This window comes from Epargyreus clarus, unplaced genomic scaffold (assembly GCF_041222505.1).
Source record: "Epargyreus clarus isolate Ecla_fem2 unplaced genomic scaffold, WU_Ecla_fem_2.2 ptg000005l, whole genome shotgun sequence".
NCBI lineage: Eukaryota > Metazoa > Arthropoda > Insecta > Lepidoptera > Hesperiidae > Epargyreus > Epargyreus clarus.
In genome coordinates this window covers 10,260,451-10,288,308 of record NW_027332213.1, presented here as the reverse complement: position 1 = coordinate 10,288,308, position 27,858 = coordinate 10,260,451, and the positions used below count along the sequence as shown (strand labels likewise).

Genomic DNA, 27,858 nt, shown 5'->3' with positions numbered 1-27,858 from the left:
AGGCGGCTATGAATGTAATCATTAACATACCTAATATTGATACCTGCCTAACTGCCTAATAAAATTAATAGATAGACAAAACATTCCGAATTAAATCAACGCGCAATAAATTTACCATTAAGCATATATATAAAGATATATTTTATCTCTATGTACCTACTTGGATTATTTACTATATTCACATATAGGTAATAACATATTAATATGTAAACTTAAGTCTCTATTCCCTATTTCATAATACCTATCTATTTATCTTTATCATTTAGATATTCCTACGGGAAAATCATAACTAAACAAATGTCTACTTACCTTATAGGTATTACATAAATATAATAAACATTACAGCATAATACCTATTGTAAACAGCTAAACCAATTTTAATGGACTTTCACGCAATGATATATTTTATACCTATACGTTTTTGTGTTAAATATGTAGAGTTCCTTCACATGGTTAGATTTGAGGTAAAACCCGTCAAATATATAAAAAAAAAATTCAAGTAGTGGGTATCTAGCCTAATATTAGGTAGGTTCGTAGGTATATATTTTAAAGTGTACTATTACTTTATAAAACATACTTCATGTCGTGGACATCTGTAACCAGCCTATAATAGAAAAATAATTATTTCTAAGTTCTATCATTAATGTGTTACTGCTCTTGAAGGCACCCTACACTACACCGCCCTAAAATTAGAACACAGCAGTTTACACCTCTATCCATCTTATCATTAGATGGAAATATAAGCGACGGCGGTGCTGCCACTTTTAAAAATATTTATTTTAAAGAGTACCTTTTTAATTAACCTATAAATACCGATCTATAAAAGAAATGAGTAGGTATCAATGTAATATTTACAACTTTGGAATTTCATTTCTTGCCCATATACAAACCATGCTCTTGCGCTTAGAGTTTTGTACAGACGAGATTCTTAGTAGACGCTAATCTTACTTGATATTCCATCTTAAAGTCGGCAACTTCGCCTCCTTACCTGCAAAGAAAGAAATTAACATTAAGGATTTAGTTTTTAATTCATTCAGAGCAGAGCTCTCGGCGTTCCGATCCATCATTACAAATACTTAGGTGGGTAGCGAGTTCTACCTGCCCTCGGCATATAGCCGCACATACGCACACTTCGTAAACGCCTCTGACAAAACCGGTCTGGAACGTCGCCGGCATACAAATGTACTATCCTTCCAACACATTTTCCGTCTTTCATCGGCGCCAAAACATCACATAAATCTAACTCGCTCACTCATCCGAGCCAACTTCATGCCGTAGCGAGCGGTGACCAATCAGCGCGCTCGAAACCATCGCCATATTGAATGACGCGACTGTGCTGCCCTCTGTCCGAACTAATGCGAAAGACGCGGTCAGCGCTTTCCGTATTGTTTTTGTGAGTTTTTCTTGTAAATTGTCAACTAAATGGTTAAAACTTAGTGTAAACGCAGTGGTTATTACGTGTTTTATTAATATTGAAACGAAATTGAAAGTTTTTAAAGTAAAATTGGTGAAAAAACAGTACAGATTCAAAAGGACGCCAACTCGAGCAGCCCATAGCTATGTTCAGTCAGTGTTGTGCTTTGTTTGTAGTCTGTTTTCAATAACAAACGTATATTATTTATTAATTGGGATACAAACTATAAATAAAATATGTTATAAACAAATGATATGCAGACATAACATATTAAGATAATACAATAATTATTATCTAAGTATTTAATAAATACCTAATAAATTTAAAATTACAGTGAGTATTTTAATAAGATTTCTTCTAAAATCAGCACCAGTATTTTTATAAGCCAATTAATAACAGGTAATAAAGTTTTAATTACATATCTTCAAGTATTTAGTTATGCAAAATAGCATATTGTATCTCTAGGACGGCAATAAACAGATAGGAATGTAATGTGACAAGTATTATATTTATTTTAATTGAATTAATTATGTAAATATGTAGAATTATCTAATGTGTGTCTTATTGTTTGGTAAATATATAAACATAGATGATTCAGTTAGCTATCTAGGTATAAATTATAATTTATTAACCTCAATATTTTATACCAATATGAAAAGTAAAATTAGAAAGAAAATATTTTATTCCTATAGATATTTAAATATATATATTAACTTAAAGTATAGGTTTCCAAAATTTATTAAATATTTGTGTCTATTTTGTCTTATTTATCTGTTTTTAAATGGAAACTCTGATAAAACTTTACCGGCGCGCTTCCGACGGGACTTCACGCATGCGCACAAGAGCCCAGCCTATATTTTAAGGTTATACCGAAGTCTCCTTTAGTTTGAATAGAATATTCTAACGACAAATGATATTCAATAGCCCTCATACCAAGTTGAAACTAGAAATAATTTTAGTTGGTGCTTTTACTAAAATTAATCTTGCCAATTAGGATGTAACATGCACCTACTAGAAAGACAATGATTGTCAAATTTTCTATAAGTTTGGCTGTTATCCTATCCTTGAACATAATTGTATTTTTCTATTTACTTACTGCACTTTGTCTTTGGTAACTTATGGATGAAAAGTAGATGAATACATTTTCTAAGCTCTGTATAGGTAGGTTCCTACATACTTACTTACATACTTACTTACTTACGTACTTACATACTACCTACTTAGGTAATCATTTATATTCAATATTCCGTTTCACTCCGCAAGTTTCACAATATCGCACTCAACTTTAAGTTCAAACTGCATCCCAGACTTCACAAGTTGACAATCATTCGTGAGTGTCAGAGAAAATGCACTGAGAAAGTTTGCATGTCCCTTACTGATCCTTGAAATGTGAAAGAATCTTTTACATTTTACCACCTTTTTCTTTAGTAAAAGCATTATGACATCATAATATTCTTTAAGTAATAATTTTATTTGAATTAAATAGATAGAGAGTAGGTAGAGACGATTTTATCTACCTACTTTATTTGCACATTTTTGTTTTTAATCCTAAATACTAAGTCACGTTTTTAGAACTGCAATTTAGATATTTATGCATATGAAATAGTCATTAAGATAGGTAAATTGCAATTAAAACCTGAATAGCTTACCAGAACAATGTGCAGAGCATTTTTATTTAATTATAGCGCCATGTATTTTAATCGGTTATAATTAACATTTTCCAATAGGAACTTGTTAACTTACCTAGTCTTTGAATAACGTTAAAATATAAAAATATATTTCGTTTCGTTTAACATGACCATTACAAATATTTTATTCCACATTCCAAGTAGGTATGTTACACTATCTTACATACTCCTAAAGCACCGAGATATTCTTTAAGTATCTCTGCATTTGCTAACTATTTACTCACAGAGCAAAGCTTGCATTACAGAGATAAAATACGCTGCCAAGTCTTCCTCCAGCAAAAGAAGTGAAACGAAAAAGCAAAGATTTATCGTGAAAATTTTGGAAGTCAGCCGGGATTCGTAGTGGCTTGCATTAATCACGCAATGGAAAAATACCACCCACTTCCGACAATTCCGCTGACTGGACATCATATTTCCATGCAATTTATGTAGGCATATAAGTTCTTACGACATCGCCTTGTAGAATTAATAATGAACCACAAACCATAAACTGGTCTTACTTATTCTTCCGTATTACCAAGAAAGAGGCTAGGAAATTAGCTAAACATGATCGTATTAATTCAAACAAAGGGGCCGGACCTAAGCCTACTTAAACAAATTTACAACGATCGTTACTTGTGAAGGTGACCCAAATTACCATGAAAAAAGTTTAACAGCCCTTTATTTCAGAACAAACAGAGGCTGTAGGTGGGAATCCTGTGTAATCCGGGCCACTTATCACGCGTGCAAAATGCAAATTCGAGCGGTCCGGGTGTACGCAGAATTAACGAAAACGTAAACCGGACGGCGCGGTACGTCACGGATATTGTCAAACTTTGCGTTACATTGCCTAAGCAGGATTACCTCAGAATGCCTTAACACTACAATAATTGCCTTTGGACCTTACGCAACAATTTTTTCCCATTAATTAGCAGGTCTCAAGATAGTAATACAACTCTACCTACCTTATTCTGGCAATCATAGATATCTCCTACTATACACCTACTCTTTTGAAGCCAAAACCTAATTAACGGTTTTAGCTATTAAACATTTTGTAAGTATCGTACCTATAATAATATTTGGAATATTATGTGATTTTATCAAAGTTATCTTTTTCTTAAATAAGCATTTCCAACTGTAGCATCACAGCTCTACCTTCTATGTTATCAAAAAATATTTTAAAGCTAAGACCTTAAGAGCAATATTTTAGAAAATGAATGTAACGTATTATTACATAATATTTTAAAGTACAAGTTTAGGTTATTAGAAATCTCAAATATTAGGTAATGTATTCTTATCGTAGGTAGAGCAATTGACATCCTAAAATGTTACCGAAATTGGACACCAACATAGTTAAAAAAATAATTTTGTGGTTATGATTTATTCATAAGACAAAACATAGGTGTAATAGAAATCAGAAATCAATTGCCACGTTATGCCTAAAACGGTTGCCATGATAAAACATTTTCACAACCGCGATAAGAGAATAAAGGTGGCGTGTGTGAACGCTGTTACCACTTGCTCGCTTTTCAATACCTCTTCACATTATTGATTAGGTTCGAAGAAAAACTTGGCACGCCTTACGTGCACGTATGGTGGTTTAATACTAAACCGGTTTTTTATATAAATACCCAATAAATGATGTCAAGTTGCGTTAGGTAAGAAATTCTTAGAGCTTAATTTATTTATGGCCTGTGACACTCCATTATATACGAGTATGGATTTACCATTTGATGGACAAGATAAGAATGAATATTGAATGAATAGTGAAATAAAAGAAAATATTTATGATTATAAATTATGTTTATGAGATGAAATTACTTAACTAGTATTCAAAACAAGCCTTCCGGTTACATCCTTACTTTTATTATGGTTGAGTGAGATAATAGCAATTAATTAAATTGATTTAAAAAGAAATACGTAATTTTCATATTACACTTTAAAACAATTATAAAAACGGAATGATTTGTCACATTCTATCATTTTATTCAGAGGTTAAAATAGCACAAGAAATATGATTTTACTAAGCCTTTAAAAATAAAAATAAAATAGAGAACTTTTAGTTCTGTATTTTTGAATACCGCATTAAATTTGTGAGCGTTTTTATACAATGTCTGTTGTTTTTATCATGTTTTTGTTTCATTGTAAATATTTGTAATTACTTATATATTCTTTATAAACTTTTATACGATTATGACGTTAATACGATTTTTATTATGCGTAGAGACATAGAATAACATTATTATTAAAGTAGTTAGTCGATTTAGAAGTACACCGCAGTTATAATACGAGTAAGTGCCTAAGAAACCTATTAAAGTAATAAAGGTATAGCCTGCAATGAGGCATTAATTCCATAAAGTCCGTTGAGCGGCTAATCTTCGACCATTTTACGCCACGGCTCAGTACGCGGCTTAGCGCCTGTTTGTTACCTGTAATATGCTTTTAACACCTGTGTAGAGTTTGCCCAATAAATAAATAATTTTAAACACACGTAAATTATGGTTACGTTTTATAGTTACGTCATAGTTTAATTAGAATGATATTATACTTATGCATAGGTAAGCAATTTTGTCCCTAACTCCTAAATATACTAAAACAGGCTACTATTCAAGATCAATTTTCTATCTCCTCACCTCTAAAATAAGACCCTCGTTGTCAGGAGTCATTAAAACTAACTATGTAAGCCTAACTTAAGTTCCACTTTATCTCCAAGCTTTATGATCAGATCAATTCAGATATGTAGAATTTATTTTGTTATCATCCATCCACTCGCAGTCAATCCATACCTACGACAATAATCTTAGATTAATGACCTAAACATGTATAAAAGCACCTAATAAAAACGTAACAAAATAATAAATAAAATAAAAACATGAATCAAACATATGCATAACAAAAGTATGCAAGAAAGAATGCAGATAGAGCATTGATAGTACAAAGATAGTAAGAGGCTAATCTTCGAGCGTATTGTGCCACGACTCTGTTGACCGTATTGCGCTTAACACTTACGTTTTAGAATCATGTAACGTGTGAATGAGATAATGTGGATTTGGATGGAGTGGTGAGTGATATGTGGCTCGATCGTGTAGCGTAAATGCGTAAGGCAAAGGCAAAAATAGAATTAATTGAATACGTAACTGATAAAAGTTGTTACGTTCACTAAACTTGTATATTGAATTTAGGTATAACATACGTGTTTTTTTATATAGTTTATTCTAATTCTTGACATTGAATGTAATAAACTTATCAATGGGAATTTATTCGTACATTGTCTACCAGTTTACCATTATTTATGGTGGTTTAAAACAATGTTACACAAATTAGGTACATTAGCTACGTATCTTCTAAATTATATAATAATACTTACTTTATATTATTAAAATAGTGATTAAAAATAAATTAGTTTTTTGGTATGGTATAATTTCGTAAATCCTCAGAAATTGAGAATATAATCCTGTTTAATATTAACTACATACATTTGTACGGAGATACAATAAATATAATGACTAATTTGACTCCCCAGAAATGTAATCTTAATTTAGATATCACGTATTTTGAGCTCTATAATTTATCCTCAATTATATTGGCAAGCGCATAAATTACAATTTATGCTAAAGAGAGCGTGTGATAACAGATATCGTATGCATTGAGTAATTAATGAGTAATGAGATAATTGCATTATCTGTTTTGCTTCTAATGAGATTGCTTCTGCTCTACCAAGGTATGTATGGATACAGATATAAAGTATGCAAAGCGCTTATTTTAAAATATGCGATCATGCTAAATTAAGTGTTGAAATTATTATGGATTTATAAGCCACATGTAAGCAAAGTTGACTATTATTAATAGCTTTTTAAAGTCGTATTTTGTAGACTTGATTTGAGCAAATAAACTTTATAATATTTAATAATGAAGATTAATAGAGTTAAGACTAGGCAATACATTACGTATTATTTTGATTGTAATACTCATTATAATTAATTATGTTTCTTAAAATAGAAGCATATCCCTGTTATATTTAGTAGGTATCTATGTCCATATTTAAGATAAGACTCTACATAAAAATACTTTTCTAATATATTTATGACAACAAATATAAACAACCAGAAAGTCATTACTCGATATTGTTAAACCGTTTATAGGCTCAATATACACAGAACGGTTTTAAGCTACTTATGCCAAAGCACGCCAGGCCACAAATCTATTTAGGCTCACGCAAAGATGCTCCCGTATTTACAATGTTTCTATTACGATAAATTGGTGCGCTAAATTTGGTCGCTTAGCCCACCTGAACGCATATCTACATATTTATGAAACAGGAAGCCTTCTTAGGGGAGCGTCCCGGTTTAAAAATACCGGAAAATCCACCACTTTTTCTTACCACAACTTTTAACAAGATCCGACCTTATTTATGCTAGGGAGGGAAGTAAGTAGATTTATTATCGGTAAGCGTGACGGATCAGAAAACTCCAAAGATATCTCAGGCTGAATTTAAATTGGGTTTTATTATCTACCCGCAATCACATTGAAGCTTTGCAGAATACCTATTACCATATTAAGGAGGTAGGTTCTTTAGTGGAACATTAAAAAATAATTGCATATGCTAATCACTTTAACTGTACCTATTTTTAGGGTATACACTAATATTGTTAGTTATGTATTACGAGAAAGGTGCAATTACATATTACTTTAAAAATTAGACCGCGAAAAATACATATGTACGTAAAAAGTTTATATTATAAGTAATAAGTTAGTATTAAAGTATCTACGTAGGTTGGTAGGTACATCAAATAAGACATTGTTGTATCTAAGTAAAAATGGAACATACAAGATATCTTTATCAGTTCAATTAGGTACCAATTAACAATTAAACATCAGTCCGTAATTGATTGCCGCTGTCTTTGCTAGCAATCTGTCACAACTTCTACAAACTCCTTATTATGGACCATCCAGTTAACTTTGAGACATGGAACTAGGAAATTTCCTTAAGCTTTTAAACATCGTAGGGGGTCTTTATGCACTGGTAGTGGTATCACAGTGCAAATCAGTTAAAGGTGAGGTGGGGTCAAGCGTGTGATATGATAAGCTCCTATGAGTTGACAACGCTGTTATATTTATGAAGTAATTATCTTTGTATCCGAGGGGATAAGATTGTAACTATTTCAGTATAAGTATACTTTGTTTATTTTTTCGAACACTGTTTTATAGATATCAATAACAGACATAATAAATAGTATTCTTCCTAAGCTTCAAATTAATAGCGATGAGATGACGAAACACGTAACAAAAACCAATAACGGTATATAGGTATTTCGTCCCATTCTAACTTTTTAAAATCTTATATCAAAACTAACTGACCCGGCTGAAACTAACGTTGTGTTGCCATATAAATAAAAAATGTTAAGGGTGAACAACCCTTACCACTTAGGGTTATGAAAAATAGATAGTAGCCGATTCTCAGACCTACTGAATATGCATATAAAATTTGGTGAAAATCGGTGAAGCCGTTTCGGAGGAGTACGGTAACTAACATTGTGACACGAGAATTTTATATATAAGATAATAAAGCGTCTAATATGCAAAGTGAAATCTTAACAAAACAAAGAAACTTCTTTTAAAAGAAAAGTGGCAGTAACTAATTAGGTGGCTGCCGTATCAAGTGAAAACTAAAGTTTGCAAAGTTAACAGAAAAGACTACCGCGTGAAAATTTAACACTTAAAATGTATGGGGTTGTTTTAATTTTATTTGTGCCAAATGAATAAATAATGCAATAAAAGTTTCGTTCATATGGTAATGTGTAGGTAATGTAGATAATTTACCTACTTTTCTTAAACTATCCCTCGAACTACAGTTTTAAAATAAGATGAAAACAACACTTACAATATTTACCTACAAGTTAGGTATATAAACTTGTAAATATCATTAAAGCCAAAGTTCTTCAATGTGTATTTACACTTATACTGGAATATCATAGAGCATTATACATGAATAGAAAAACTGAAAGAAACCTTTGCCCAACAGTGGGACATTAATTGTACCTAACTATTTTAATGTAGCAATTACCTAGCCCATTACCTAGCATTTAAAAAGTTGTTCAAGTGAAGACAATCGAAAACTTAGCATAACTTAAAAGGTAAAGAGACATTCATAAGACTTGTATAATTATTTTACTTGTATTCCTGGTATAATTGCCGCACCTCCAGAAGGAGTTTTTTGGCTTATTCGCAAGTAAGAAGCTATTTAATGAGGCTTAAGTTAAGCTCTTTTTGGTAAATAATGATCTTGCTTGCAAAAATTGTAGGGGAAGAGTGCACTATGTTCGATCATAAATGTATCTACACACTATACAGCTATATATTAACTAGCGATATATATTATATATAAAATTCTCGTGTCACAATGTTAGTTACCGTACTCTTCCGAAATTGATTTACCGATTTTTACCAAGTTTTATATGCATATTCAGTAGATCCGAGAATCGGCTACTATCTATTTTTCATACCCCTAAGTGATAAGGATTATTCACCCTTAACATTTTTTATTTATATGGCAACACAACGTTAGCCTGGTCTGCTAGTACCTATATACAAAGCTACTTATAAAAAAAGTCATGGTAACTTTTTACTATATACAGTTTTTGTCCCTGAATTTGGAGAATATATAAAAAGACTGTAATTTTACAATTTTTATTGGTAGGGCACATATATAACTTACCGACAACAAACTTATCTACCGACAATATATACAATGTACAATATGTATTCTTATAGTTATCTAATAATTTTAATAATATTGTTTACCCATTTATAAATATTTTCTAAGAGTTTGTATAAGAGAAGAGAAGTTTATAGATTTTTTGACAGGTAAAGATATTATAGAATGTAATCGTTCATTGTAATTGGTAAGATCCGTAGAAATTATTTGGGTATTATTATCATTTCTATGTCCTTCCATTTATGTATTAAACATACCTATTACTTCACCGCGAATATAAGACAAACCTAAACAAAGAAAAAACTGGTAACCGCATCCACATAAAACAAATAGAAACATAAAAAAAAAAACAATCGTTTAGTGAACAAAGTGTAACACGTGTCAATTGTGTCGATATGCATAAACGGTTATGAATTATGTAAAGATTCCCGCGGTCCAGCTAGTTGAGGGATGGCGATTTGAGATCGGTTAATCGAATAATCGATGTTTTGGGCAAAAAATCGATTACTGCAATAGATCTCCAGTAATGGATCGATTCAGTAAAACGATCTTTTATCCTAGAAAATCTAATGTCGATGTTTTAGAAGTTGTTTGGCTGACGGATACCTACGTATTTCAGTGGTTGTTTGGCCCTGATGCTATTTTATCACCTTTTCAAAAAAGTTCGCCCTTTTTAGCTGAAAAGATCGAAAAACGATTTTTCGAGTATCGATTGTTTTGGCCTGGATTTTTTTATGAATCGATTTACTGCACTTCAATTCGAATCGATTTTGGAATCATTCTTTTTCGGAAAGAATTGCCATCCCTAAGTTAGTTCCTGGACAATGAGCGCTTCGAACAAAGCTTTTTGTGAAAATATTTATTTATGCGCCGTTTTCTCGCTGTAGCTGTGAATTTATACTTGTTTCGCGCTTTTTAACTGCAGAAAATATAAAATTCATGTAGAAAGTGCTTATAAATTAGCTCACATTACAAACAATATTTATTGGAAGAAAAACTACTCGTAATTAACCTAATTTTACCGATTAGGTATAACAAAACATAATAACGCAAATTTTCTTACAAGTATCATAATACGACCACATTAGAAGAATTTGGAATATGGTGTACAACATCCTGTATTGTCAAAATTAGAACTGTTACATAAATCGAGAGAAACAAACTTTTACGAAATTGTAGCATCAACTTTTGTAGCACTAATTCAAAATTCAAAACACGCAGAATAACGTATCTAATTCTAAGTGCGTAATTGAAACTGACGCGTTCCCGTTAGGAAACTCCACTCGAAATTTGAATTTTAATAAAACATAACATGTTCGTGTATTCATACGTCACATCAATGCTTGTTTCCAGGGCCTCTATGTACGCAATTTACGTCTCTCGCGGGAGACGAAGAGTAATGTCGGTGTAGGCAGAAAAGGAAAAAAAATCGCAACGACTCGGTCGACAAGTCAGCCAATTATAACTGACGAGCGGCACAGGCGCGGCCGTTTCAATTCCGAGCCTCCAAGCTGGTATGTCGCTACGACGCTTTTTACATCATTATGCTTCATTTAAATAGGTGTAAAGGTATAGACTAGTTTGCGTAAACGTTTTAATAATCCATTATACATAATAACGAATGAAGTTCATTCAAATTAAGTATGAAATAAAATGGTAATAAAAATGTCATAAAAATTGTAAGGATATTACTTTTCCGCTATTTGTAATATTTTACTCCATATAAGACACGCATATAGTTAGGGCGCACATAGAAGCGCATATAAAGCTCAATAAAATATCAAAACATATTTCGATACGTTTCTTTCGCGATATATATAGAAAATATACATATCTTTGGTGCTAATAAAATCACTTTCGATAACGCACTCTAATTGATCGTAAAGTACCTAATTGTCGTAACATCCTCATCGTTGGATTCTATTATCTGCGTTCCTTCATTAAAGGCAGATTCGAAAAGTTAAAAAGTGGCTCGGAATGAATCATGGCGTGCGATCCCCATGAAATATTACACCGAAGCTGGCACCATAAAGCAAACGGCGTGGCACAGGCGATACAACGATAGCGACACTGCAGACCCGACAGACACCAGAACGCGACTGCATTCGGAACATGAGATACAGGGTGCTCTGAAATTTAATTATATTTTTAATGCCATTTAAAAATTTTTAAATAAAAAAGCAACGAGAGAATTTCAACAATCACTTTTTTGTAAGAAATGTAGAGTCCGCCTTAATAGCAAAAATATGGTACTCATATATAAAGAGATTCGGTATAAAAATATACAAAGGAATAATATAAAGGAACAATATCGCTTGAGCGATCACAATTTGGTGAATCATTTTTTTCTTGCTATTTTAACTTTTTTTTTTGTTATATTTTATTTGCATGCATTATTGCATCTAAAAGGACGAATTTCTTTAGTATCATGATATTTAAAAATGGCTCAAAATTATACGCGCAACGCTGAAAAATAATACTGCACCGAACATCTTGTATGTTCATTTCATTTCATTAACCAAAAAACAGCTGCCAATTAAATGTCGCCACCAGATTATATCTGAACTTAAGAAATAAAAGTACATTAAATAAGTTTACGGTACGTTACTTAATCGTGTCCTAATTAGCTCGATAAAAATCCAAATTCGGTTTAATAAAAATATCGTTTAAGGAGCCACCTGTGTGCGACTCCCACATATTTTACTCACCAACACAGGGACGTAATGAAGCAATTATATATCGATATTTTTATGCATAAAATACTTGGCGGATATCTGGTCGGGACCGACGGGTCGTGGAAATAAAACAAAGAGCGGAGTTATTGTTGGCGCGGGTAGGTGTGTGCGTTCGGTTATCGAGCTTTTAACCCGACGCGCGACACGCCGAGACATCGACACGATTTATCGCCTCACTAGACAACCACTCATTTGTATTTTCCCAACGGATAAATTTCGAACAGCCCAAATGATTGAATACGGAAAGCGGATTCTGGTCTTGTACGAACTCCACTAAAAGTGCGTTTAATACTCAGTAGGTTACTATTTTTTTAAAGTATGTACCCTGAATTGATAGATATAATTTCGTTTAGATGAAAATATGGAGATGTTTTTGTTATTATTTGCTTTTTACTCATAATGAAGTGTAGTGAATATTAATTTAACCGAAATTTTTAAATTCATACCTTAGGCGTAAATAAGATTAAAGTAGATACCTTTTTCAAATATTTTTGAATCGATAATAAATACTGATCGATCGATAATAAATATACTGAAAAGCGAAATAAACATGTTTCAGAGTTAACTTCATTTGTCGAAAATAAAATAAAATACATATGACTTTGTTATACCTATATTAGGCACTATCGGGACTAAAATTAGCATGGTCCCCTCTTCTTACGATTTTTATTTATATTTTTATTTTAAGGAATGTTGCGACGGAATTCTAAACTAATCACTACCATAAAAACGCTTCACTAGAAAACGCAACAGTTTTATATTTACAATACTTTGGGCCTATTCATAAATAATGTAATAATGATCATTATATGAAAATAGAAACTGAAAGTTGTCTAATGAATCTTAATCTATACTAATATGATTGTAATGAATAGGCTCAAAAACTACTGGGCCGATTTTAAAAATTCTTTCACCATTCGAAAGCTACCTTATCCACGAATAACATAGACTATATTTTATATGAAATATATTTGATCAATAGATTTTGAGACGGTACAAAGTTTGCCGGGTCAGCTAGTTTCTAATATACAAGGCTACCAATAGATAGGGAACAATGAAAACAACTATAGGATTATTTTATTGGAAAGCAGTAGATTGATGGAGATCTAAGGGATGTTGCCAGTGATAAAGAAGTAGGTATCCACACTTTCATTCGTTTCGTACTGATAAGATGGCCTAATACGGTCTGCCATTTATCTTTAAGATTAATGAGGCAATTTTCTTAGTTGGCTATAAAAAGAATCGCTAGGCCGACCTCCATGGCCGTCGAACGAGTCAACTTCAGACGCATTCCATGTTTTTCGATTTGATGTTCGCTGGAACTAAGACGATGTGAATCTTTTAAGTATAATTGATACTATTATTTAATATAATGATGTTTATAATTGATATAGGTACGTATGTATATAAATGAAATATTTAATTATATAGGCGATTAATATTGTTTGTTATGCAGGTTTTAACATACTCATTTAAATATTTTTTAACGGTTATGTAACCTCAAAATAATTGATATTTTTTAACCGACTTCCCAAAGGAAGAGAGGTTATTTAAGCTAATGTTTATTTACATAAACATCAAAATAGTAATAATTCGTTTCAATATATTATCTATCTATTGATATAATTACTATAATTTTACGGGACCCGATAGAAAGCACGTCTCGCAAGCAAGCACGCCAAGCAGTCTTATAACGCAAAAAATAAAAAGTTATATTAAATATGAAAATGTATTCAAGTGTATATCAGTAAAAATAAACTTTTTATAGATCGTTATCCTAATTAAATATCTTTAATTAATTACATTTATATTTAACTAATTAGATAGTGCATTTTAATTCGTTGATATGTTTTATGAGACTGCAGTACATACAACTTTAGGATGTTATTCTAATTTAAAATAATGAATTTTATTAATTATAATTAACAACCGAATAATTAAAACCCTGTTTCAAGACGCTCATAAAAATGGGAGTCTTATGGGACAGGTGTATAAATATGAAGAAGGGGCAAATAAATTCAAAATAGCAATTATAAGGACAAATTCTTCCCCCATCCCGAGGGCAGGATACAGGAAAAGAAATTGGATTGAAGTGTCAAAGGTGAAATAAAAAATGTTTGTATTATTTCAAATTGTTCAACTTTGGAACGTCTGCACAACATCAGACTTCTTTTTCGTAAATAAAATTAAAAATTAGGACATTCCCCTACCCTTAGTTACGTACTACGAGTATGTAGTATTATCTCATATTGGGGACATCATTCCGTGCACGTAACTTGGCGGAGAAAATTAATAAATGGACATTCTGATACTAGTTCAGTTAGTAACAACAATTTGGATGCAATATGTTTTGTACTAAAATTTCCCAAAACTGGATGATGCCTCCACCACGCTGCTCCAATACAGATTACAGGTTAAACATTATGAGGACAAAAAATATTCTGAGGTTTTATTTTATTTCATTAAGCATTAAATTAAGCATTAAATTAATTAAATACAGAGCTCGTTTTATGAATGGGCGTGCTCGAGTTTACGGCTCATTTTACGAGCTGTAAACGTAAAGATCGCTCGTTGTATGAAGTGCTTGTTGTTTGTAAATGACTACTATACAGCATATTGTATGAATTCTTTCCGCTATAATCTTTGTTAAGGAATCATATCGAATGATAATAATATTGTTACAACTTGTAGGTAATAAAAATCAATTAGGTATATATTATTAGGGTAAAGTATTTATAGTAATCGTTATAGTATTTAAATATCAGCAGATAAAATGGGGTTATAAGCATTTAAGACATAAGTACCTATGACTGAGGCCTATTAAAGATCCCTTTGAATTCTAACTAACCTCTGCGACTAAGCCATTTGAATAAGACAACGCTAGATGACCCAAATATGGGTACATGTGTAAATGCTGCATAATTTTAATTCTACTTATGATATTGTAAATTCCCATCTTTAAATTTTACTTAACTGGATCGATATTTTTTGATTAATACAATTTAATAATACCTACCTATGGCTAACCTCAGAATTTTCCGGATACGTTAACAGGGAATAAAACAACGATCGTACAGATACGGAACTTATCCAATACGGTTGCCGCTTTGTTTTCGCCCACATAAATCGACCGTGTACACCGCGCTAACTTATTTTTGTTCGTAGGTACGCAGGATAGATGGATCCAATTCCAAATTATGTCTATCTTGGGAATTAACGGTGGGACGGGGATTCCACTTTATCCAAAAAAGTGTAGAAGCGAAGAGGGCGGTAGGGAGGGGAGCGGATGGAAGTTATTTTGGAATTATGATTCCGGATGCGTTCTGAGAGCGCCGTGTGTTTCACGCCTCGTTTCGTCGTAATATCAGCCGGTTGCAACCGTTTAAGCTGCATTCGAGCAATATCATATTCACGCTGAAATATTTATGCACCCAGCTCTAGCGGGCAGCCGATGAAAGTATTGGACGATAAACAACGTGATTCCTTCTAGCACACTGAATTGTATCAAAGCAGATGGCTATAAATTTTGATTTCTGGTTATTATGCTCGCGTGGTGGTTCCGGGTACTGAATAACCACACAGACAAATAAATAATTATTATGACTTTTCATTTAGTTTTATAAATTGTACATTATCCTTAATTTAAGATTTACTTACCTCTTAAATGTATGATATATTTAAATGCTTGAAACCAAAAAGATATTGTAAATATTGACAATTAATTAAAATAAGCAATTACTAACAGTATATATAAATTATTATTTTTGATTTATCAGTAAAAAATATCGATGATATATAATAAATAAAAAATACCTTCATTAAATCGCCTTGAAAATGAATGTAGGTCAGTTGACTATAAATGTAGAGATGTGTATAACAATTGTCATTATGTTAATAAAATCCAAATAAAAGTTATCTACGATTATTAGTAATAAGAACCAGCTATTGGAGCCTTTATGAACCTGAATTTTTAACACTTCCCTTAAAACACATTTACCGAATTCATTTTTCTGTCTCCATACCGGAATAAAAACTGAAAATTTTATCAAATAAAAATTACTCAGAAATCTTACAACCCTTTGCACTTCTAAGTTATGGCCGCAAATTAAACCGTCTACCCAAAAATGCAGTACGTGTGTTTTAATGGGGTGTCACCGGGGTTCTTAAGTATTCCGCCGGCCCACCCCATAATACCCCGTCTCCTTAGTCTGGCACGTCCTCCCCGTGATATATTAGTCCCAGTTCGTCGTACATAATTTTGTAGAGGGTGGAAACCCCCTCACTCCCTCGCCCGCGAGCGAATCGTCCGATCCGTACAATACGACGCTCTGTTTACTCGGCAAAAATTGTTATCAATAACCCCCTCTGTAATCAACTTTAAAATTACAACAGTCAATTTTATAGAGCTCTTTATGAGACCAATTCGGCGATTTCGTAAATGAATCGCAAGAGCCTAAGGGTAAATACTAAAAAAAAATAATAAACTTTTGAGTAGGAAAGAGTCATAATATTCATATTAAAATCTTTGTGGTAGTAATCAATATGTGCTACCGTACCGTATTATGTAGGTATTTCATACTTTTACCCTCCCCCCAGAAAGACCACACTTTGCAGTTCCGAAAGTAAACTTCTTTATCTTATCTACAGAAAGAAGAATGGGATCATTAACCATCGGAACAAAGGGAGGATCACAATAAAAATTGTATTGTATAACTAATTGAATACAATACAATTCGTTGCACGTAATCGCAACTATTGGCTACTAGATCAAACGTATCTTTGTTATTCAATGTTTCGTCGATAAAGATGCAATCTTAACGGATGGTAGTCTGTAAATAATTCTCCGAGCACTTGAGTTTAATTAGCAACAAGTGCATCTTGTTTTCATGTACCATGAGAATCTTGAGTGGTTTACAAATGAATACACTGGCAATAACTTCGGATATAGCTGTACGGTATCGAAGCACGTTTTGTTCGAGCGGCGAAACTTAAACGTTCTCAGCGGACTATAACTTATGAAATCCCTCTGTTATTGGCCCGGGGATATAGACAAAACTGTTTAGCTTTGGAAGAATTGATGAATGCTACTTGAAGGAAGGAAGTTGGGCTTACTTGCTTGCTACATGCCAAAATATAGAAAGAAAAAAATATTTACATTTTATATCTGCGTGAAAGTTGTATTTATTTATATTTTTATACATTTTTATTCTTAACGGTACACTTATGTTGGGTTTTTTATCTACCGATATTGGTGTAAAACTGTAAAACTGTTCACCGCTGTGTGCGCTTATCCTAACCTATGAATATGCTAGTCACCAAATTACCCTTATTGTATCTACTCTTTATTTCTTAATAAATTGGTTCACTTTATAAGTATAGATTTCAAGTAAAATTTGTATTAAGTAATACAAATTTGTAAAATCCTTACATACTTTCTAGATTTAGCAATCTACTAACATAGAATTTTTTGTTCGTAACTGTTCAATAAAACTTCATTAGCAGCGTCTCGGGAGCGTACTGTAGGTATATCTTGTGGCCACGTGTCTTTGCTACATACGTACATTTTGATGTAAAGTTCAGACAATAATATATTACTCTATATAAGTCTGTAAATACGTCGACTAATTAAGAGTATTACAAATGTTTTGTTAATATTTATGTTTGTATTATGTTTATGCGTTCAAAAATTCTTAAACAAGTTCTGAATAAACGAGTATATAATGCAAACTTTACTTCTTTTGAATAATATACCTACTTATAGCAATATTTTACCGCTGCCATACTAAATGAAACACAAATCATTTAGGTTATAGTTCAAAAACTTTTATTAGACCGAAGAGAATCGTGTGTACAGAACAAATAACACAAATCAAGTTATTCCGCAAATTACGGCCCATATTACGGATGATAGTATATTAGTCCATTAGTTAAATTAAGCAAGATTTCCCCTATCTTGGCAAGATATTTGTCATATACGTTGGGGATACCTACTTAGGCAAACTGCGGTGAAACTTCATTGTGCCGACCATAAATATTAATTTGAGTAACAGGCGACATGCCGCCGAGATAGCGGGTAGCCAATCGGGGTAATATATCTGTCTGTTTGACCTGTAACACCTAATTATGCTCTAATTTTTGGTTATTGTACCTACAAATAATTTTTTGTACAATCACACGTTTGGGCTAAGACGGAGTGTTTTTAAAAACGGTGTATATTAACAGATATATTCTTAACCTTATTTAGGTATTTGCTTTATGTATCCATATTGTTTTTTTAAGACTATTTGCATAAAATTTAAAATGTCACAAACTTAATATTTATTTGTTTCACATAAGTTCTGTCGAGGAAGAGTTTCTGTATTCCATGCTGTTTTATTTTTATCAAATTTTGTATCATTCCTCCAATTCCTATAAGAATAAGGTACATTTCATATTTAAAAAGGGCAGTACAACGTAGGCGGTACTCAATTCATAGGGATATTATTGTAATTGTATGCTCTAGTTCAGTAAATAGGACAAAGTTTATAAGCGAATTTAAAATATAATGAACTACACTGCATTGAGTCATTAGAAAACAATATGGCGACCGCATCGTAGTTCACTCGCCCACGCGCCTTCACCACAAGCCCTGATTGTTTATGGCGACCCTACGGACTACAAAATAATACCGGTAATAGTAATGTTATGTGCCAGCCGAACTTTTGATCTAGTACTGCTTGTACGCCTATTCATTAGTACACTCGTTTAAAATGAGCTAAGAGACAGCGAAATGAGAGTAATGGCCAACAAGAGTAATGATTTGGTAATAGATACTTGTACTCAGTACTCGCAGTAAAGGTATTTTACTGTATTACCTAAAGAAATTTTGTTTTGTGCTATTGTATTAAATTATTGCCACTTTTAGGCATTCTAAAATTAATTGCATTAGTAATACTTAAGTCACATATTTTTTTGTACATCAAAGTTACTAACGCCTAAATATCACATACAGTGGTTGATTTGGCTACTGATTATATCTTTAGATACATGATATATTTTAAAATTTATACAAATACATGTGTATTGTTAATAATTCCATAAAAAGGCATCAAAAATTCTTTGAATTTTATCTCTTCATTAACATTAACAAAAGTTGTTTCATGTTTCCAAATGAACATAAAAATAATTTTATGAACGAATGTACTCGTACCTATATTTTCTTTGCAACCGTTAATGAAGCAATTGTTTAACTAAACTGCATTCATTTAAAATAAATGTGTTTACCTACTTTGCATTTAAACCGACTGGCCATTTCACCGGTACAAAAACAGAAATAAAATGCAATGTTTTAAAGTGTTTTATGACATGCCGAAATGGCGAATGAACACGCATTACATTTGATGGTTACAACGGACTAAGAATTATGACTTTATGAGCTGTACGTATGGGTTGTATTGTCCCTACATTGGAACTGGCTGGGAAGTCCCTTTCTCCCCAATTTCGAAGATATGAAAGAAAGATATAAAAACATCCATAGTATTTTTAACGTTCTATATGTATTACCATACTATTGTTTCACTTATAAGCTTGAGTCATTTTTAAAGGTTGGATCCAACTTTAAGAATCCAATAAGTTAATAGTGTTTATCGTGGGTTTTGAAGAGCTTGTTGAGGTGTAGACACGAAGGGAACTCAATCCTCACGATTGGGCATGTATCTGTGGCTGAACTAAGATAGGACTCCTATGTAGAGTTGATAACAGATGTGCTTAGTCAGTTGTGGCCACTTACCAGGAGGACTAAATGCTCGTTTGCTATTTTTATCTATACTAATATTATAAAGGGGAAAACTTTGTTTGTTTGATTGTAATGAATAGGCTCAAAAACCACTAGACCGATTTTAAAAATTCTTACACCATGCGAAAGCTACATTATCCACGAGTAACATAGGTTATATTTTATATGAAATATTTTTAATAAAGAGCTATTGAGGCGGTACAAAGTTTGCTTGGTCGGCTAGTGTTATATAAACAAATATCAATTTATATATTATCGCTCAATTCTCCATCCCGCACTAACAAAACTGTATACAACAAAATTTTCTATCACCCCGTCTAGTTTTTACAGAACTATATCAAACATATAAGAATGCAAATATATTTATGTACAGGGTTATACAGGAACTTCCATGCAAAGTCCATGTATCTTAGCATCCGCGTGCCGGCATGCAACCTGCGTGCGCCACGGGGAATGAAGACGTTAAATAATTTAGTTAGATGGCCGCTTGTTTTATGAACGTTTGCTCCAACCTCGGAATGCACTCACTCACGCTTTTAATTAACTCACTCTGCCACTACATAATGACGCGTCTATCAATAAAATAAATAGACACGGCCTGAGAGATACAATCGAGTTCATTCCCGGAGTGGTTCGAGCCGTAATTATTTTTTAATGAAAGTCTTTGTTAAATACTTAATGTTTAAATTTAATTTGACCTTTATGTACCTAACTAGCGATAAGCATATAACTAGCGATATTATTTAAATATGCATTACCTACGTATATATAATATATTTAAAGTGTATAAAAAATAATGAAAGAATTTGTCCAATAAATATTTACATTTTTCGGAGGCTCTCATGACATATTATGAGCAGACACTTTTTTAAATTTTCTAATTAGGTGCAATATCGTTCGTATCAATATAAAAATATTTTAGAATGCTAATACAAATCTCCTTAAAGTAAAAAAAAAAAAACAAATCAATTCTCATACTAAAGGTTTTTGTTCGAAACAATAAAACATAGTAAGGTCATATATCTGAGGCGGCTTTAACTGTAGTATATTATTTAATATTAAAGATCTTAAGGTAAACGGGGGTAGTGGCTGCATTTCTGCGATAAGGAAGCCCCATCCTCCCCCACCGGCTCTTTTTGGGGGGTGGCAGCGCCTTAAGAGCCGCCATACTTCAAATTGCGTTAAGTTAGATAGCTAGTTTGATACATTGCCCCCATTATTGCATATCAAAGACCTTTGATAAGGCATCCGTGATAAAGTGTGTGATTTTTATGAGGACCCTTTTTGTACTTACAGTTTTAGATGATCGAATACAGCTTAATAAAGTTTAGAGAAATCGAAATGCGTACCTGAAACAAAAAACAATTTAAATTAAATATTTGCTTATAAATGTCCATTAAAAATATGTAGGTATTATGTTCATAAAATCAATTTATTAATTCTAAATCTACTTTTGCATCTCTTTGTACATATACCTCTTATAACTATAAGGCTCTCTTTTGTCAACGCTGTGGCTGTTTAGAAAACGTCTCTATATGTATGGTAAAACCGCCAGGTGCTATATTTTTATGTATTTTTTTATACGTCATTCACTTTAATTATTACACATATTTTATACGATGTTTTAATAAATTAAACCATATCCCAACACATCGTAACAATACAGTGAATGTAAATAATATTCGCAAACATAGTATAATATTTCATCATGTTCCATAATTGTGCTAATACAAAATCTTCAACGTTGAATTTAGGTATAAACAGTACCTAAACGCAATAGTACATTACGCATACATAGCGAACAGTAGCGACGATGTTAATATTGCCTCTAGGGCCGATGTAGAGTCGGTACGTCGATCGTAGAGACAGATACGATTGTCACAGTTCAATTTAGTAAAGCACGTTCGTGTTCTGTCTCAATATTTATAGCAACAACACCAAAATATTTACGAACACAACCGCTGACTTGCCGAACTCTAGAATTAATAAAATACAGCTTTAGCAAAACTTTACAAGCCGAAATGTTTATGTACGGAACTAAATTTCATGCCAAAATTTTCCCCATTATTCGTATTAATAATTTAAAGCTTGATAAAATAAATGTTATAAATAATAGTGACAAGTTGAGATTATCATAACTGAATGTAAATTTGAGACAAACAAAATAAAAAATATAGAACTAAATGTGCTGATACAGTCCACTAGGGGCGCTGATTGGGAATGTATGGGCAAATACGTAAACAAATACAAAAACAGTAATATTTGTAAAAACGTAAAAGCTCATACGAAGGGTACAGGATATACTACAGAATATGACACATATTGTATTGCGTACATAATCTTAAAATTTCCTATCTATTCGAAATTCAAAATAGCCGGGGGCCGTTCAGTATCGCCGGACAGATTAAACATCGGAGGCCAAATGAACATGCGATAATTTATCGCACGTACCCCCGTGTGTATTAGCTGTATCCGACTAATGCCGGCTTTCGATATTCGGCGCTCGGTCGCGATTCGATATTTACGAGCGAACGACTCGCATTAGACTGTCGGCCCGTAGGTAAATTAGCACAGATGCTCGCCACTGTTACTGTGATTCATTCCAAATTGGCTTTCAGCGGAAAAAACGGTCCAGCCGTTGCGGTAGACGCTATCTAGGGATTGGAGCTAAATAGCTTTTAAAAGAGCTTCCCCTTTTTTCTTTGCGCTCCCCTTTTATTCTGTTTACTTTCGTCCATTGCACTAAATAGCGACAGATGAAGGAATTCTTGCTTAAATGTAGCAAGGATTATCTACTATACGTATTGTTTTAATTACTTAATAGTAAGATTAGAAAATAATTTGTGATATTTGATTTTTGAAATATATTTCCGTCTTCATCGAAAGACAATTAACTCAATTACACTTAAATATATTGTGGTTAGATAAGTAATTAAGTACCCAACCTACTACATGTTTTATAAGAATAATGCAGACAAATGTCGAATGGCACGTTCCTCTAACAAAGGGTAAATGTATTACAAGAGCGTAGAGGCAATAAACAAGTAGCATTTGCAATTAAATGGCGTAATGTTGTTGAGGCGTTACGATCTGTGGCAACGCCTCGTGATGACTATCGCGCCGGAAGGGCCTTAGCGCGTGCTAAAGCTACACCATAAGATGAAATATACACTTAATTGTATGACTCATGTACTGCTAAGTAGACAATTTACATTCCCTGGTTAATGTGACTTATCGTGTCGTAGCCCATAGCAATCGCTTTTCTGTTTCAGATCAATGTTTCTAATCTACACGTGCACCAAAAGTCAAATACTGCGAGCGCTGTAGTTGCCGCTACTGATAAACTGAATCGATGACGGATGAAGGACGATGGAATACAAATCAAATAAAGAGGTATATTATCTGCACCGACGTAATTAACATGGTTTAAAATAGCAATAAAATAGCAATTAGCATATATTTTTGTCAGTGTCACAGATAATAAAGCCGAGCGGCAGAACGTCATAAAATCGGGAATATATTGGCCGAATACATTGCGGTCGAAGTTTATTTTTAATGAACTGCAAATGACAACCCGTGAAATGCACAAATGTTGCATTTCCCAATAATGAACCCGGGAAATTACCTTTAGTATAAATAATCCGTGCCAAAGGGTGGCTTCGATGCGCAGCTACTGCAAATCAACCCCCTCCAGCCCACTGCAACCCACCACGGGTTGTCGACGATAAATAAAATTCACGTTTTAACAATAAAATGCATTTTCCGCAAATGCTCCCAGTGAATTATTGTTCGGGCTTTACGAGCTTAAAATTATATGGGCACGTGAAATTCGATCTCGATAATGTATGCGCTGTGCACACAATACTATTTTCCGACTATACAGTTTCCGACTATGAAATTTAAATCATGGAAAGATTAACTGCACTTTGTTTTCACCGAAAATTATTTTTATTGCTCAAATCACCATCAATATTCGTTATCTGATAGAAAGACACTCCCGATACAATTTCTAATGGACTTTTTCGTTACCACATAAACGGATCCCCCTAAACCGCTCGAAATAACACGTCACGTACCGACCCTAAAAATACTTATAAAACATTTCCCGAAGGAAAAAACAATGTTTTATTCCCAACAAAAATAGATCATACCGTCGGTTGATGGAGAACCAATGGCGAGCGTCCCTGCGGCACAGATGGCGACACAAGCGCCGAGATAGCAGAAATATGAATTGTGGCCTTCGATATTTGTCACTTGAATTACAACCCCCGGCGGACGCCCGGACACCCGGCACGCCCGGATTGCGAGTCGCACCTCGTTTGCACCATGATCTATTTTTTTCCGCCAATTTTCAGCCACTGACTCTCAAACATATTTATTCATACCCGCTGATTAACCTGACATCTAAAATGCGTGGGAACATTCGAAATGAATTTTAATTTTTACTAATACAGTTTTATTGCTGCAATCAGTTGAATCATAGACTAAATAAGTTATTTGCGAGAACGCAACTAACAAGGGAATCGTAAATCGCGCGACGGCCGCAATTCCTTTCAGTCAAGACGCATTGTAAACATAAACGATGTACTCGGTTCTTTGTGTTGTACGAGTATTCTAAAATTATAAACTTGTGTTTATGCTAAATGCATGTTTTAAAATAAACTCGCGTCTGCTTTGAGTGGCTCAACAGTTATATAACTATTTTTTTAGCTCGTTATAAAATCGGCTCACGAAATTAATATTCTTCTAAGTACCTACGTAGGTACATAATTATGCTACTGGCTTAACATGATAAGAAAGTAATATAAAGCATCCCCTAACAAACTTACCCCCTAACATTGATACAAGCTACCACAGTAACGTAATAAATAAACAAAGCTTGTAATAATAGCCAGTCACACCAAGGAAACCAATTTGGGAGGTATTTGTAAACGTCAAATATGTTTGTGCGCACCTATTTATTGCCGGCATCCCTCACGTACGGGTAAATAACGAAACAGCGACAACGTGAAAAGAGATACCGGAAAACATAGACCTGTCTTAAACACGATCGAAATCAGTACCAAAATTGAGCTTTACGTGTGTATGGGATGAGCGATTTTCCCTTAAGCCCTGATTTAGCTAAGTCGTTCTGTTACTTCGAGCACGCATGGAAAACTGTGCGCCACGTGCAAATGATTCATCGCCATCCCTTAATTAAAGAAGATTTTAATTGTATCGGATGTCTGTGAAAGCGAAAATAATGCACTCCTAAATTGGGGTTGGACCGGGAAATTTATTTTTGTGAGCTGTTCGAATATACTGCGTTGCGTGTTACATCCATCTTTGGGATATTGGTCCAATGGAGGGTATGTATTCCCATGTTTTAATACAAAAGGTGAAAATTTATGAACGTTATTACGAGTGCGTAAGGAGATACCATATAGGTAACAATATTTGTTATGATTTTGTATTGATATTATAGATATTTAATACAAACTACATCAACATTATCGATATAGAGTGATACTAAACTAATTCTTAACCTTTTTAATTGGCTAAAACAAAGATGTATATCCCTTGGGAACCCACCGCACATCTAACAAAACTTGAAACGCACTTAATCCAGTAGATTCATTCCGCGTATAAAGGCAAGCCGGCGGCAACTTAAAATATCTTTCTTAATTACAAAAGCCTTTGTTGAACGTATCTGATCTATGTAAACAGAAGGCGAATGTTTTAAATAGCGGCCCAACAAATAGGTTCCGGTTGGGAGAAATACGCGAAACTCCTTAATTAAAGAGTATTTAAAGGGTTCCAGAGGGTCGATACAAGTGCCATTGACTTTTAGATATAATTGTTCATATAGCTCTTTAGATTTTTTATAATATTAGATAGAAAACGGAGTCGTCCTGGAATATTCGATAGCTGAAAATTTATTTCTCAAACGTATGTCCCTATTATGTATAAAGTAACGTGAGGAAGCCTGAATAGCTGAGAGATGTTTAAAATTATATCAAAGATATGTGAAGTTTACCATTCGCAATTGGCCAGTGCGTCTATGGCCTAACCCTTGTCAATTTGAGAGGAGACCCGTGCCCAGCTGTAGGACGATAAAATCTATCAGCTTTAAAGTTAAGCACAGTTCTTTACCTGGACATCAGTAACGGCTAATGCTCTTAAATAAAATATTCTGATAGTTTTTCTTACAAATAAACTTCGATTCATAGTTCGTATGTAAAGTTATCATGTAAAGTTGACATATACAGAGCTCATAAACAAACAGGTATCGAATTCGAATCCGGGTCCCGAACACAGTGTAAGCATGGTGTTCAGACTGTACAGTACAGCGGCAGTTCATTTGGCGAACAATAGCGGCCGGTCCCGCCGCGACACGGGATAAATAGACCCGGGCCTAGTGATACCACGGGTTCAGTGTTTGGGAGGATAAAACGAAAATCTCACATATTTCATCTGAAATTTTGAAGATATCTTTGCTGTAACTTATTTAGTTAACTACCTAGAATTTACAATTGAAGTAGATACTTGATTGGTTTTTTTTAACTGAAATAATAAAGTAATAAATATATTGATATTTTTATATTTATACCTAACGATAAGGCAGTCGAGCTACCTGGTGGAAAGCAGTCACCCTCGCCTATTACATTTGCAACACTTCTTGAAGAGAATTGACATGAAGTAATTTTAACATATTTACGAGGATTTAGATACCTTAATTGTTGGAGTGAATTGTAATGAATTTATCTTTATTGTAACCAATAATTTAAACATAGGAATAATTTAAACAATATATTATTTAATATAGAGTTTCAATATTTATCCGACAAAAATGTCCCAAATGAAAAGTTCCTGCACGGAAAACGTAAAGCGCCCGTATTAATAGGAAAATCCTGCAAATATTGACAATGTGGCAATTCTACTTGGGCCTCTCTCGCACCCGCCCGCGGAAAATTGGGGAAAATCGATTTAAATATCTTGAATGTGACGGCTTATCTCGATCGAGGAGTTACTCGCAACCCGTTCGGGATCGTAGTAGAGCTTTCTGCATACCTTTTGGCCATATTAAATTAAAATATAAGTAAGGAATTTAAAAGTTAACTATATTTAATATTAAGTTCTATAATAAAGATTTTACAGACTGCGCCAGGATTTTGAAGAACTAACCAGAGCCAGTATGGAAGCAAAGAATAGAGAACTTAAAAATAAAAGGGAGAGGACTATGTCACTTTGAAAGTGTCGATCAACTTGCTGATGAAACTAGTCAGATCATACGTAGAACTCTACCTACCAAGTTAACATAGTTAAGATATAATAACAAGGATTTATGTGACTAGAGTAAGACCTATTTGGTTTAGATAATTTGCATTAAGTTAAAAAAATATATAGTATGAAAATAATGATTACAATTTAAAAAGTTGAAGCGTAGCTAAATGTATTTTATATTAAGAGATTATGATATTAGAATTTTATAGGCAGGAATAAACCTTAATTGACGTCAATTACTGCAGATTATAAGCAAGTATATGATTTATCTTTGTCCCAACATAATTTGA

The 27,858-nt window shown here is 33.2% G+C and overlaps 1 protein-coding gene and 1 long non-coding RNA gene across 3 annotated transcripts in view; one reads left to right on the top strand and one right to left on the bottom strand.

Annotated features, from left to right (window-relative positions):
* Ubx (ultrabithorax) overlaps window positions 1–27,858 on the bottom strand; it is a 160,685-nt gene that overhangs the window by 79,904 nt on the left and 52,923 nt on the right. The window lies entirely within an intron of this gene.
* The window catches only part of LOC140742278 (uncharacterized), a 70,355-nt gene continuing 43,855 nt past the window's right edge, over window positions 1,359–27,858 (top strand). Inside the window, exons 1-3 of one of the 2 annotated variants that reach the window (XR_012102261.1) lie at window positions 1,359–1,747; window positions 11,150–11,310; window positions 23,578–23,698. This is a non-coding gene — a long non-coding RNA (uncharacterized LOC140742278). The remainder of the gene's footprint in view (window positions 1,748–11,149; window positions 11,311–23,577; window positions 23,699–27,858) is intronic. The other variant, XR_012102262.1, reaches the window with a different exon arrangement.